Here is a 13,180-nt window from a genome sequence, read left to right as displayed (position 1 = left end):
ACCCCATGGGATGTGGATGCTCAAATCAGTTCATTAAATTACTGCAGTTGACTGATTATTTTAGTCAGGAAATCAAGGAATAGTTTCAGTTTTAGTTTTGTTGTTTTTTTTAAACCTTTGCACTGTTGATATTTGGGGCCAGGTAATTATTTGTTGTAGGACGTTTAGCAGCATCCCTGGTTTCTAGCTACTAGATGCCAGTAGCACCTGTCCTTCTGGGTTATGACAAAAATGTTTCTAGACATTGCCAAGTTGTCTTCTAGGAGGCCTGGTCCGCCATGGTCGAGAGCCACCAGTCTAATGAGACTGATGTGTGGACTTTGCAGACAGAACTCCTGAAAGCCATATTGTCTGATAGGAAGAAGATAAGTTTGGCAGAATGTTGGTTGATTTGGTTCAGCCTTGGTCTGTGTTGTCACCTTTCTGAGTTCTTTAAACCTTTCTAGACTTTAATGTATGATTCTTACAGTGGCCATTCTGATAGTCATCTCCTTGTATTTTTGATTTGTATTTCTTGCTGATCAGTGATGTTGAGCATTTTTTCATATGTCTGTTAGCCATCTGGATGTCTTGGGAAGAATGTCGATTCGATCCTCTGCCCATTTTTAAATCTCATTATTTTGTTTTGGTGTTGAATTGTGTAAGTTTTATATAATACTCGATACTAACCCCTTTTCAGAGGTCTCATTTGCAAATATCTTTTCCCATTCAGTAGGTTGCCTTTTCACTTTTCTGATGGTTTCTTCTTCTTTTTTTAAAGAGATTTGTTTATTTGAGAGGGAGTGAGAGAGAGAGAGAGAACAGGAGTGAGATGAAGGGTAGAGGGAGAAGCAGACTCCCTGCTGAGCAGGGAGCCTGATGCAGGGCTCCATCCCGGGGACTTTGGGATCATGACCTGAGCCTAAGGCACACGCTTAACCAGCTGAGCTGCCCAGGCCCCCTTATGGTTTCTTTTGCTGCACAAAAGCCTTTTATTTTGGTGTAGTCCCAGTAATTTATTGTTGCTTTAGTTTCCCTTGACTAAGGAGATACATCTAGAAAAATGTTGCTATAACAACATTTGGACAAATGTCCAAGAGATTATGGCCTTTGTTTTCTTTTAGGACTTTATTAGTTTCAGTTTTACAGTTAGGCGTTTATTTTGAGTTTATTTTTGTGTATGGTGTAAGAAAGTGGTCTAGTTTCATTTTTCTGTGTGTGGCTGTCCAGTTTTCCCAGCACCATTTATTGAAGAGCTTGTCTTTTCCCCAGTATATGATCTTGCCTCCTTTGTCATGGATTAACTGACCATAAAAGTGTGAGGTGTTTTTTTTTTTTTTTCTGGGTTCTCTATTCTGTTCCATTGATCTACGTGTCTCTTTTTGTGCTAGGACCATACCATTTCGATTATTCTAGCTTTGTGTTATATCTTGAAATTTGGGATTGTGCTACCTCCATCTTTGTTCATCTCTCACAAGATGGCTTTGGCTCTACAGAGGAATCTGAGGTTCCATACAAATTTTAGCATTATTTGTTTCACTTCTGTGAAGACTGCTGTTTGTATTTTGATAAGAATTATATTGAATTGTAGATTGTTTTAGGCAATATGGACATTTAACATTAATTTTCCATTCTTTGAGCATAATATATCCTTCCATTTTTGTTATCTTTGATTTCTTTCATTAGTATTATCGTTTTCAGAGTACAGGTCTTCGACTCCTTGGTTAAGTTCATTCCTAGGTAATTTATTCTTTTTGGTGCAATTATAAATGGAACTGTTAATTTCTCTTTCTTCTACTTTGTTATTAGTGTATAGAAATACAACAGATTTCTGTATATTTTGTACTCTGAAGCTTTACTGAATTCATTTATCCTAAGTTTTTTGGTGGCGTGTTTAAGGTTTTCTGTAGCATCATGTCATCTGCCATTGGTGACAGTTTTACTTCTTCCTTATCCATTTGGATGTCTTTTGTTTCTTGTCTGATTGCTCTAACACTTCCAATACTATGTTGAATAAAAGTGGTGAGAGCAGACATCCTTATCTTGTTCCTGATCTTAGAGGAAGGGGTTTCAGTTTCTCTTCATTGAGTATGTTGTTAGTTGTGGGTTTCTGGAATCTTGTCTTTAGGAGTCACTTAGCCAGGTTTTTTTTGTTTTTGTTTATTTGTTTTGTTTTGTTATTCCCTTTAAGGGCAAGTGCGTGTGTGTGTGGGTTTGCAAGTGTTTTTCATCTAGGTTTTGAAGGTCTGCAAGTTGTGGCTACCTTCAGTTTTTCCAGTTAGCCTCCAGGTACCACAGCTTGGAGTAACCTCCATTTTCTTTCACAGTTTCTGAAAAATGTGTAAAGTGAATGTGTTTGTGACTTTTGATTTTGACTCAGCTTTCTGTCTTGTGCATTGATGTGCTGGAAGAGGAATAGAATTGGACCATTCATTATGGTGATTAAAACAATGACACTGATTAGTAAGTGTTGGAGACTGCTGTTGCTGGGGGAAACCCAGGTCTGCTGTGGATGGTTTGGATACCACCAAGGACTCCCAGGGGTCCCTGGCCCAAGGAGGGCTTTGCTTGTTCCTGTTGGTTGCCTATAGTCATGAGGCTTTGATTGGATCTCACTTGAACCTCCTAACTCCTGGCCACTATGGCCTGTTGACTTCACCTTCAGTTCGACTCTGATAAACATGTTTCAGTTTAACTTATAATTGAATGAAAGCTGTGGTTATATGCTTCAAATAAGGAGCTGTGCTAATTATTTCTCACATTAGAAATGTCTGCATGCTCTTCTTAGACTGAATCGCAGGTACCTGTGAACATCTTCCGCCAATACAGAAGCTCAGCTCTGTCTTGACCACCAGGCCTTCTTCCTGGGCTTCCCTGTTCACAGACTAAAACTCATGGGAATCACAAATCTGTGTGTTTCTGGTATGAATAGAGCCGTCTTCAATTATGTATGATAATAGACAGTGGGTTAATATGGATAATAAACTGTTAATGCCCAAGTCTAGTTTTTACTATTAATTCTAACCATTGCCCTTAAAATACTTAGAACTGGTAGCGGAGTGCAAAACTGGCCCATCTAGGATCTCAACGCTTTGTCTTCATGTCTTAGTGGATTATGGGAGCTGATAGAGGAGGGGAAGGTGTAGCACAGGCACCAAACATTTGGGGCCACGATAATGGTTACCTGTCACTAGCCTCTGTAGTGGGACCTGCATCCTGTCGGATCAGTGAGGATTTTGCATCCACACTCTTTGTTATGGTCTCAGGTTTTTCAACCTTGGCGCTGCTGACTTTTTTTTTTTTTTTTTTTTTTTTTTTAAATTCCAGCTCTTTATGGGTGAATTGTGTTGTGCTTTTTTTGATTTTTAGCTGCATCCCTGGCCTCTATCCACTAGGTGCCAGTAGCACCCCATGACTTATGACAACAAAGAAATGTGTCCACACATTTCTAAGTGTTCCTAAGTTGAGAACCAATGGAATAGTCCCTTAATGGTAGGTGTATTTGATATCATTTTGACATATGAAGAGAATTTAGTCAGCTCTTTTACTGTTGATAAATCTTGACTGCATATTGAGTAACTCGTCAGTAGTAAGTAATTCAGATCCTTAGGTCTCAGAATGTGAAGTGGGCTTTCTTTACGGCTCTCTGGGAATAAGGCAGACAGTGCAATATAGTGGGTAAAAGCACCCGTATTGGATGCAGTGGATCTTGTTAGAAAGATGGCTTAACTACTTAATAGCTCTGGGTTACTAAGTGCCTCTGTGTTTCAGTTACCTCTCTAAAATGGGGGGGGGGGGTAGTAGTTGCTGCTTTATAGGGTTCTTCTCCCTGTAAGAATCCAATACCTGGTGCCTGGCAGTGTGTGGCTCAGAGGGAACAGTGTGGGTTCAGTCAGTGACTCAGCTGATGATGGAATAATCAAATGTCTCTGGGACTTTCAGTCTGCCTAGGACTTCCCTTGGGTCAGGCTTCCCCCCACACACTTTCCCTTACTTCCTCAAGTTTATTTTAGGTTGATGTTCTGCACTGAAATGAGGGTTACAAGAGGCATCGTAGTCCCTTGGCTGAGTGCTCTGATATCTGGCCTCAGGTATCTGGCCCCAGAGTGCTTGTGTTGGTGGAGAAGGGCGAAGGCAGTGCTGTCTATGGTCCTTCTGTTCTAGTCACCAAAAGTGACACTCAGTGATAGGGAGTATGAAGTGCGAAGCCCAAAGTGTTGCCCGGTCTTCTTCAGCAATCCACACAAACCTGAGTCTTTGAGGAAGGTGACATAAAGCTGTGATACTCGTGGTCTTCACAATTTGGGGAACTAATTCCTCTGTGCCTGAAATTAGATTGAGCTATTTGGATTCCTGATTTTTTTCCAGCTTGTTCTGCAGCATTGTTTTTAAATACGTGGTTCTATTCCCTTGGGCCAGGAAAGGAAATGAATCTCTGACCTCCCATTTGCCTCACTGAGATGATGTTTGCGTTTCTCAGTTAGACATGCACTACTCAGATCTTCCAATCTTGGAGCTAAGGGCACTAATGCATATCCCTTTGCTGTGGGGTTGGGAATAGATTTTCATTTCTGGGAAACCCACACTTTTAACTACTTAGCTAAACATCAGCCACCTGTATGTTTGTTCAAGATTGAGCCTTACATAGCCCAAGCAAAAGATTATAAATACCTAGGACTTTAGGCAGGAGTGAGAATGCTGTAAAAAAAATGGATTTCCATTCATAACTCTTGAAAACCTAGCATTCGATGTACTTCTTCCGTGTGGGAAGAATGACTAACCTTTGATTTTTATAAAATATTTGTGACAGTCACTCACTTGAATTAGCCATGTCTGTGAATGAATTCATATTCTATTACATATAACATGTGATAATGAAGCAACTACATTCATTTCAAAATTAGTGGAACTTAAATGTGAAAGATGTAGTTTTGTGCAGCTTAGAGATGGTGCTGAGTGTATGTGAAATCAAAGACCTTTCCTTTTTGTGAGCCCTACGTCCACAGGTTGGGATCCATTGTTGAGTGTGTGTGTCCTTTTTAGACCATTCCATTTAGGATTATTTCACCTTTACAATGGAGTTCAATATGAGTCAGTCAAGGATGTTATAAGAAAATCATCTTTTTCTTGCCATGCTCCACAGGAGCTATTCAATGGCATTTCAGTGTTACCTCAGCTGTAATGTCTGTATGTGAGAAATCTGATAATAACCAGGTAACGAGTGTCCCATTGTAGTTTTTGCTTATGACTTGCTTGGACCTGGACTGGTTTGGTTTTACTCCGTGCCCTTTTTTTTCCCCCCCTTTTCTGCTGCCTATTCTTGACTTCCTTCTACTCTTTATACATTATTGGTTCCCTCTTATGTTTTCAGTATGTCTCTCTGCCTAGAAGCGATTTCTCTGCAAGGTAGAAACCTGTACAAGTCCTTAATAAGACAGGGTAAAAATGCATAGGACTGAAAGTCACCACAGCCCCAAAGATATAAATTTGTTCAAGCCTTTCCCATCATTAAATAACAAAGGTGAAAACACTCTTAGATGGAGAAGTACTGATTGCTAGTATCAGTGAGCTCATCTTGTTTCTAAGTACTACTGCCCACTAAAAGGAACCAGGGCTTCTTGGAGAAGTGACTGATTTTATTAAGGCACAGGGAAAGTACAAGGTGAGTTGAGGTAAACCATGTGGGCAAAAAAACAAGGAAACGCTCAACCCAGTGGGGAAATGTAGAAAAGGGACATGGGACCTGCCTCAGTGGCACTTCTAAATTTGACATTTTGGAAATCAACAAGAATGACAATACGAGATTAAAGTACTTTGAAAAATAAGCCAAATTCAGGAGTTGATAGTGATACTAAGAATAAAGAATTAGTATTAAGAATAGGGATTGGGGCGGGCGCCTGGGTGGCTCAGTGGGTTGGAGCCTCTCCCTTCGGCTCAGGTTGTGATCCCGGGGTCCTGGGATTGAGCCCCAAGTTGGGCTCTCTGCTCAGCTGGGAGCCTGCTTCCTCTTCTCTCTCTCTGCCTGCCTCTCTGCCTACTTGTGATCTCTGTCTGTCAAATAAATAAATGAAATCTTTAAAGAAAAAAAAAAGAGTACTCTGCATCTCCTGGATTTTGATGCTTGTTCCCTTTGCCATATTAGGGAAATTCTCTCCAATAATTCTCTCCAATAGACCTTCTGCTCCCTTCTCTGTTTCTTCTTCTTCTGGAATCCCAATTATTCTAATGTTGTTTCGTCTTATGGTGTCACTTATCTCTCGAATTCTCCTGGGTTGCTGGGGGGAGGTGGGATTGGGAGAGGGGGAGGGGGCTATGGACATTGGGGAGGGGAGGCGAACCATAAGAGCCTATGGACTCTGAAAAACAACCTGAGGGTTTTGAAGGGTCAGGGGTGGGAGGTTGGGGGAACAGGTGGTGGGTAATAGGGAGGGCACGTTTTGCATGGAGCACTGGGTGTTGTGCAAAAACAATGAATACTGTTATGCTGAAAAAAATAAATAAAATGGGAAAAAAAAATGCAAAGGCAGTAAAAAAAAAAAAAAAAGAATAGGGATTGGGGCACCTGGGTGGCACAGTTTGTTGAGTGTCTGACTCTTGGTTCTAAGCTCAGGTCGTGATCTCAGGGTCGTGAGATTGAGCCTCACTTCAGGCTCTGCACTCAACAAGGAGTCTGTTTGAATGTCTCTCTCCCTCTCCCTCTGGCTGCCCCTCCCCCACTCCCTCCCCTTCTGTTTCTGTCCCTCTAAAATAAAGTAAAGCAAAGCAAAAACAAAAAACAAAGAACAAACCAAAAACAAGAATAGGGATTAAAAAAGGGAGGATGCAGACTGGGGGAAGCTCTTCTTTACAGAATAACAGCTAAAAAGGTAGAATGAGTGATAGAATTAGCAAGTCACCATTTTGCAACCTCAGTGTAGTAACTGATGAGGCAGCAGTCTTCAGGGGATGGGAAAAGCCAGTCGGTGAAAGGTTGTAGGAGAACAGGATAGTCCAGTCTGCAAGCATCACTCTCCAGTCATTTAGAATACGAAAGAACAAATGATACCTTTTCAGCAGAGATATCTGGAAGTCACAGAATGATCAGACTTACCGCAAATGGGACACCTTGACATTTTGTGCCTCCAGATATTATCCAATTAGATGTACACAACATGCCTTGTGAAAAAGCTAATTATGGATGAACAATTGGGCAGATTCAGAATGTGTAAAGACTCAAAAAAAAAAAAATCAGTGTCATGAAAAGTGAATGAATGTGATGGGGTGGGAGGAAGTGATTCTAGATCAAAAGAGGCCAAAGAGAAGTAACATAATGTGTGAATGTGACTAGTGACTTGGGGAAGAAGTAGAGGATAGAGCTATAGGAATTGTTTGGGGACAGTTGTGTAAATCTGAATACAGGCTCTATGTCACACAGTATTATTGAATTAATCTTTCAAGCTATGTTAATAGTATGGTTAAGTTGAGGAATATTCTTTTTTTTTTTTTAAGGTGTTATTTATTTATTTGCCAGAGAGAGCAAGCGCAGGCATGAGTAGGGGGAGTGGCAGGTAGAGGGAGAAACAGGCTCCCCACCGAGCAAGGAGCCTGAGGTGGGACTCGATTCCAGGACCCGGGGATCATGACCTGAGCCAAAGGCAGACGCTTAACCAACTCAGCCAACCCAAAATCCTCCAAGGGAATATTCTTATTCTTCAGGCATGCATACTGAGGTATTTGGAGAGATGGGCCATAACTGCCTGCACCACATTTTCAAAACAGATCAGTAGAAGAAAAGAAAGTACGTGTGCTTGTGTATTGTATTTTTTGGGCTGATACATATTACAGTATATGAGCATACACATGTGTATGTATGAGCACATATGCATGTATAATATATGTGTGTGTTAGATAGAGAGAAGAGTCCTGAGCTCAGTGCCTGACATATATCAGGTACTTAACAGTCTCTTAGACTTCTCTGTTACCCTGCTTACTTGTTCTTCTCAGTCACCTTGGGGAGCTTCTCTGCCTACCCTTAAATTGGTCTATCTTATTCTTTTCTCTGCCATCTCCCTTTCTCTTTCCAGCCAAAATGATCTTTGTTTAGAACACTGTTTAAAATCATCATCAAGAAAGCAAACTTTGCCTTTAATCGATCATCTATTCCTTGGGCACTTATTAGCAGACAGCCTTGTTGGCCTTGTGGATCCATCTGCCCCCTTAGAGCTCAGTGCCTGGTGCTTGAACCTGAGCTGCCTCATCTCCTTCCCCTCCGCAGGGTGCACCTCCATTTTCCGCACTTCTGGGTCCCTCACAGCCCTGGATGCTGAGGAGCCAGGTGGCCTCACCTCCAGAGGAAAGAGCTTTTCCCTCAACTGAGTGAGTCACAGCTTGCGTTGAGCTCTCCCTGTGTCTTGTCATCCCTTTCAGTCTCCTCACATTTTATAGCAATAACTGCATTTATTGGGAACTTTACTTTGTATGGGACACAGGGAATGCTAATTACTTTTAAGAGTACTATTTCTTTTTCAAGGATTATTCCATATGTTGAAAAGAATTTATGTAACATAAGGGAAAGCACAGTCAAAAAGAGCACAGCACTGAGCCAAGAGCCAGAACTCCACCAGACCTCCTGCATCTCCTCTGCCCGGAGTGAACCCCATCTTGAGTTTTGTGTTCTTCATTTCTGCCCTTTAAATTTTTTTTTTAAATATTTTATTTATTTAACAGAGAGAAATCACAACTAGGCAGAGAGGCAGGCAGAGAGAGAGGAGGAAGCAGGCTCCCCGTGGAGCAGAGAGCCTGATGTGGGGCTCGATCCCAGGACCCTGGGATCATGACCTGAGCCGAAGGCAGAGGCTTTAACCCACTGAGCCACCCAGGTGCCCCCATTTCTGCCCTTTAAAAACAGTTGATTTTAGGGGCACCTGGGTGGCTCAGTGGGTTAAAGCCTCTGCCTTCGGCTCAGGTTATGATCCCAGGGTCCTGGGATCGAGCCCCGCATTGGGTTCTCTGCTCAGCAGGGAGCCTACTTCCTCCTCTCTCTCTCTGCCTGCCTCTCTGCCTACTTGCAATCTCTGTCTGTCAAATAAATAAATAAAAAAAAAAAACAGTTGATTTTAATCTCTGTAGTCATAGATTCTCTTGTAAAGTTGTTTATGCTGTATGTAGTCTTCCAGGACTTTTTACAAATACCCAGCTCAGCGTTGTTTCTAAAGTGTAGCACTTTAGAAAATGAATTGAAAGTAGTTGGAAAAGAGGAATATTTACTCACCCTGTAGAGAAGCATTTTTAATTCCTAGGTATGTGCCCTAGAAAACTAGAGAAGCATACCAAGGAACATGAACAAGGATGCTCATAGAAACAGTGATAATAGCAAAAACGTGGGCATTAGCTCGAAGGATTATTGACAGGAGAATGGGTAGAAGAAGAAAGAATTAATGAAATTTTATGCACCAGTGAAAATGAACAACCTTCAGCCACATGCTTCTAAATACATCCTCTTATAGTTCTGATAAGATAAAAAGCAATTCTACTTTATAGTTCAGGAAACTGAATTCTAGAGAGTTTGAATAAATTGTCCACAGTATTGCAACTAGTGTGTTGTAGAACTGCGGTTTGAATCCACGTCAGTGTCGTTCTAAAGCCGTAACTGCTAGGGAGTATTGTTTTCTGTCGGAAAGACTTCTTTTCGTTCGCTAGTGTGTTATGCATGGATAGAGAGCTTTGTATTTTCACCTGACCTGGCAAATGGTTCATAGGAGCAACTGTATAAATTTCTGATGAATAACCCAAAACATCATTATACCGCACAGGAAGAAAGCAGGTGAAGGGAACTTAGTGGCTCGAGCAAGTTCCTGAGGTAGAAACCAGAGCACCAGTGCTGAGAACCCAGCTCCTCCAAGCCCTCTCTGACTGGAGCATTTACCCTGTCTGGTCTTTCCTTGGTTTCAGGCCTCCCCTTTAGGAGGCAGCTGGGAGACGCCTGGCAGATACAGCGTCAGTGTACCTTACATTCTAGCTGATCCTGCTCCCTGGTGTCTCAGCCAGGGTCCACTGCTGCACTCCTGGTGGAGAACAGAGGCCTCTCCCCAGCTGTGTGACTCGTACCTCTAACATAAATCTGTCCACCCTGCGGCAGTGGGAGTTCTGGCAAGCTTTGTTCCATCTCTTGAATGTCATTGACATGATTAGCCTGTGGAAAAAGTGCAGGTGTATTTGTGTGTACAGTGTGGAGGACACAGGGAAGGCAAAACAGTGGATGTTTGGTGCCTTTGGCAAGTAAACCAATATGCGTTATGAATTTAGATTATTGTGCTACTTAGATATTTTGGCCCAGTTGAACAAAAATTGAAAATAAGCAAAAGCTTAACTGCCTAGCTATCCCCTTGAGCTTTTCCTTGTCTGTCACCCAGTGCCCAGCAAAGCTCTGAGCCAGGTACATATTTTTTCCCCTGTCCCAGTAAATCCCAAAAGGCTTCTGATCTTTGTACACTGGTAGGGGCCCTCGGCAAGGGTCTGCAAACATTACCCCCTGAGTTCTTGTCAAGCACTGTGTTAGGACTAGCGGGAGTGCCCAGGTGAATTTCCTTTCACACTGTCCTGCAGTGATGTTGAGGCCCAGTTGCATGAGGATCTAAAACTCACTGGGGCAGAAGTGCTCGGAGCCCCGGCCTCGGGCTGTGGTTGTCTGTCCTTAGCATTTTAGTGTGTCTGCCTCATGTTGGTCTGTGTTAAAACATCACCTCCTCAGAGAGGCCTGTTCTGTCCATGGCATCTGATGCAGCCAACCCTGTACCCAGCACCCTCCAGCCCCTCACCAACTTTTATTTTTTTCCATAGCTCTCTTCCTTATTTAAAGTAATAGTTAATTTTTGATTTGTAGTTTCCATCACCCCCTTAAAGGACTTCATTCTTTTCATGAGACCAGAACTTAATTCTCTTGCTCACTGCTAAATTAGTGTCTGGCATTACCGTAGAAGTTCAATAGATACTTAGTGAATTTATGAGTGAATCTATCTGTACAATTTTGGTCAAACTCAGGAGTTGATTTATTAGCTGTTACATGATGAGTCTGTCTAGAACCTCTAGAGTTTTATAATTTTTGTACTATAGGGTAGAATATATAGGTATCTTTTAAAATCTTTGGTGCATAACATTGGATCAACCATAATCTTTAATTTATAAAATACTCTTATGCAAAGTTGATGCAAGTTTGACTTTTAAAAGTTTAATTCTGTTTTTTTTAATCACGTTAATAGTTTTTCTTAAACTAAATAACCAGAACAAAAGGCAAGATGGTAATAAGCTACGTGTAGCTGAATGCTTTGCCCTCCTTCCCACAGGCTGTCTCTGGCCATCATGTATCCTGAATCCTATTTTCTTCATTCTCCTGCTGTCTTGTTTTGTAGTGTTCTGTAACGTCTATATATTTTCCTAAAAGTGTGTGTGTATCTGTGTGTGTGTGTGTGTGTGTGTGTGTGTGTGTTTTAAAAGGCCACATGTGATCTTTTAGTGACTTAACTGTAACATATCACATATCATCCATGTTATTGAGTATTGCTATCATTCGTTTGTCTTGATGACTATAACCTTCCATTGTCTGACCATATCAGTTCATGCGCTCAGTTTCCTATGTTTGGGGTGTTTCTGGGTTTTTGCCCATGTAAACTATGTTGAGATGTATATCCATATTGTCTCTTGATGAACATGTGAAAGATTTTTCTGTGGGGATAAATCTAGAAGTTAAATTGTTGATTCATAGGGTATATGAATGTTAAAATAATGGAAACAGTGTCAAACTATGTTCTAAAGTGGTTGTACCAATTTATACTCCTATCAACAATGTGTAATGATCCTGTGGTCACAAATCTTCTTCAACATTTCATATTCTCAGATTTTTACAGTTTTGTTTGTGACACGTTATTATATTGTGGTATTAATTTGCGTTTCCGTGATTACTGATGAATGATATGGGCATTTCATCATATGATAATCAGTTATTTCCATGAAATGTCAACTAATCTTTCTCATTTTTCTGTTGGGTTATTTATGCTATCATTGATTTGTAAAAATTCTTCAAATATTGTTGATCTGCTTTGTTTGGGTGTATATATGGTGAATTGCCTTTCCCAGATTGTAACTTGTCTTTTCACTTTTAAAGATTTATTTTGATAAACAAAAGTTACTGATTTTAATGTAGTCAAATTACTTTTTTTTTGAGCTAGTGTTTATGTATCAAAAGAAAATTTTCTATCTCGAAGTCTAAACTAATAGTTCTCACAATATGGCTTATTATGTCCATGGGGGTCCTTGACACCCTTTCAGGAGGGCATTGAAAATCAACATATCTTTCAAAGAATAGTAACATGTTATTTGCCTTTTCTAACTTATTACACTGACATTTGTATGAATGGTGCAAACGCTGTGGTATGTAAAACAAACCTGATGGGACTTTAGTACCAGTCAAGGCCATGTACATCTGTCCTGTAGTCACTGCATTACTGCTGTGCGTTCCCACTAACCAGGAAAAGAAAAGGCTAAGCGTCCTTGATGAAGGAATGTGTATTGTACTTGGTTAAATCTTACCCTTTAAATATGTGTCGTAAATATTTTGCATTACAGAATAGGAATCGTTCCTAAAGCTTTGGCTAGATATGATGGTTGTCTAGAGCAACAACAGTGGAGTGACTGAGCCATGAGCTGAATTAGTTGCTTTTTCCTGGAACACTGTTTTTACTTGAAAGAATGATAACAAACTATAGTAATTCAGACTGAGGTATTTGGCAGACATTTTCTCAAAAAACAGATGAAGTGAGCCTTCACCAAGGAAAACAAATAGCAGCACTTTCCAGTACTTAGACAGAGATCAGTGCCAATATTAATACTATTTTTTGATTTTATATAATGAAGAGTATATTCTGCCTGAATTCTGCATGAGTGTACATCTCCAAGTGACTGATGATTGTATCATATTATAAAATCTAGCGCAGATCAAAGGCTTATTCAGAGACTAGGTTAGACTAAAGGATTTTAATGTAAGAGGAATATTCATTGATGAGGACTTAGATTCTACATTGCAAACAACATTTAAGAAACCACCACTTTTTGAGTTTTCATGTGGTGCCAAAGCAAAAAATCCAGAAGGCTCTTATATACTTCTTCCTTTTCCTATTACATATGTGTGTGAGACTAGATTTTCTTTAATATGCTTTAATTAAAACTA

At 40.6% G+C, this 13,180-nt stretch overlaps 2 protein-coding genes across 7 annotated transcripts in view; one reads left to right on the top strand and one right to left on the bottom strand.

Moving 5' to 3' along the window:
* MED12L (mediator complex subunit 12L) overlaps nucleotides 1-13,180 on the top strand; it is a 324,770-nt gene that overhangs the window by 135,383 nt on the left and 176,207 nt on the right. The gene's annotated exons all lie outside the window — the stretch shown is intronic.
* The window catches only part of P2RY14 (purinergic receptor P2Y14), a 53,472-nt gene that overhangs the window by 7,666 nt on the left and 32,626 nt on the right, over nucleotides 1-13,180 (bottom strand). The gene's annotated exons all lie outside the window — the stretch shown is intronic.

Source organism: Meles meles, chromosome 4, assembly GCF_922984935.1.
Source record: "Meles meles chromosome 4, mMelMel3.1 paternal haplotype, whole genome shotgun sequence".
NCBI classification, from domain to species: Eukaryota; Metazoa; Chordata; class Mammalia; order Carnivora; family Mustelidae; genus Meles; species Meles meles.
This window is presented reverse-complemented; position numbering and strand designations above follow the sequence as displayed.